The following is a 2,455-nucleotide window of genomic DNA, read 5'->3' on the forward strand; positions in this document are numbered from 1 at the left end:
TACATTGAATATTAATTTTTTTAAAATAAAAATTAAACTAAATATTTATGAATATTCACAAATATCCACCACTCCAATGAAAAAAATAAATAGGGACCTATGATTGAAATGGGGGCGAGAAGGGGACATTTTACTAAATAAAAAGTGGAGGAATAGGGGTGGCAATATGTACCCTATCTGCTGGTATCCAACTCGACCCCATTCGATCGGGTAGGATAGGGTGTGGGTAGGGTTCTCGTGCGGGTCGGGTAGAGTGTGGGTTGAACTTCAACCCTATCCGACCAACCCACACTCTATATATGTTTATGTTATATACTTATATAAAAATATGTTTTAAGTAGATGTTGAATTAAAGACTTCTCATTAGATGCAAAAGATCCTTAACCACTAAAAGAAAATCATTAATTGATAATTTAATATTTTTTTAACGTAAAAATCAGTTTTATTTTAAATTATCATCAAGTTATATAATAATGTTGTATATTTTTTGTAATTCATGGGTAGAATCGAGTACCCGCGAGTTAAGAGCGGGTAGGATTAGGGTTGGGATATTCTCAATCCGCGTGTAGACTTAAAGTTGGATCCAAACCCTACCCTACCCTACCCATTGCCACTCCTATGAGGAGGTGTCTCTGTCCCCACAGAACTCCATTTTCCATCCCTACTGTTTGGTTTTAACTAAAAAGGACATATGCTAAAGGTGCCTTTAATTTGCTTTAGTTAAATTATCGTTTTATTCTGACTAGCATTATATATATATATACTTTGATATTAGTGTGCTTTGTGTTTTTCATGAAAAAATAAAACAAATCATTCATGTTTTAGAAGAAAATTAATAAATAATAAAACCATGTAGCTAGAGCATAGAGGCAATGGTGGGCCAGGTTAAAACCCTATATTATATTTAGGAATTGAAATACATAACATTGATAACAATAAGTGCCTAAGTGGCACATTACAAGATATCAAAACGTACACATAACATGGTGTATAGAAATACTCTATACTTTATTTCATAACTCCTATATATATATAGAAGCTGGTGCACGCGATGCATAGTTTATCGATGTATAAAGCTATGCATATTTTGCGATCTTACGTGGAAGGGAGTAAGATTCGCAACAATACTTTATGAGGCCAAGCCAGCAATACTCATGGCATGTGCTGAGCTCTTCTTCTTTCCCCAACACAAAATAAGCTACACCACTGGGGATTGATTCCAACACTTTTGTTATGCTTCCTGCATGTTCATTCCATATACATTATGAAAAATATATACAAATTGTATAAAAAGTTTTATACCATCAATAAAAATTAAATTCATTATATATATGCTGTAAAAATAAATGAAAATTTTTTGTTTTATTCTATTTATATTGTGAAATATATATCAACAATGTGACTCTCATTTTTATTTTTTAAAATTAAAAAATCTACTTAACTTATCCCTCTCTCCTTTTAAGCCCGTTTGGAAGTTTTAAAAGTAATTTTTTTTAGTTTTTGACTTATGAAAAATAGTAGTATTAATATTTGGTGCAATTTTTAAAATTAAATTATAACTTTCTAAGAAACTATTTAAGAACTTATAGAAAAGTTAAAAAAAAATGACTTTTCTCATAATAAAATTTTTTTTATCACATTTCTTTTAAAATAAGCATTTTTAGAATTAAAAATTCAAATACAAAATAACTTATTTATAAGATACTTTTAATATAGACATTTATTACTTAAACTATTTTTTTCAAAAAGAACTTAATTAAGCTTTATATCCAAACTGGGACTAAAATGATTACTGATGTAACACAATATGAATATATAGAATAGACAAAAAAAATTATAATTTATTTTTACAGCATGTAAGAAATTCTCATTATATATTATATTATTATTACCTTGAGTTGCATCAGCTTCAAATGGCTTATTATCAGTAGCCACAGCATAGGTGAAAAACAAGCACATGAACAGAAAGGATTTCATGGTATTCATCTTTAATTTGATATAAAGAGAGGCTAAAATAGTAAAAGGTATGAGATGAGAAAGATGAGAAGACCTTTGGGAATGTTTGCTCTATTTATAGGAGCAATATAATGGCGCTAGGGAGACATATATGTGTGTATTGGTATATCTATTTTTGGTAGTTTGGATTGGTAGTTGAGCATGAGAGATACTTGCATGGTAGTTTGGGATTTGGGAGATTCCATACTTTTTTATTATTTCATACTAATTATATATATATATTATTCTTAATTAGATGGTGGAGTTGATTTTTTATTTCTTTTAAATTTTTTTAATAAAAAAATAAAAATTTATATCATAAAATTACGTCTCTCAAAAATTTAAATTAATATAAAATGTTATATAAATAGTTATATTTTTAAGGTATTCTTACATGTAAAAAAATTTTTTGGTGGACCGATCTAATGGTTAGATCAGATAAATTCTGACACTATGTCAT

General features: G+C 28.4%; 1 long non-coding RNA gene across 1 annotated transcript; it reads right to left on the reverse strand.

The window, feature by feature from the left end:
* LOC107647870 lies at window positions 858–2,061 on the reverse strand. The gene is made up of 2 exons (XR_001621661.2): window positions 1,893–2,061; window positions 858–1,240 (listed from the first exon to the last, which is right to left on the reverse strand). It is a non-coding gene; the product is annotated as an uncharacterized LOC107647870 (long non-coding RNA).

This window comes from Arachis ipaensis, chromosome B06 (assembly GCF_000816755.2).
Source record: "Arachis ipaensis cultivar K30076 chromosome B06, Araip1.1, whole genome shotgun sequence".
Taxonomy (NCBI): Eukaryota; Viridiplantae; Streptophyta; class Magnoliopsida; order Fabales; family Fabaceae; genus Arachis; species Arachis ipaensis.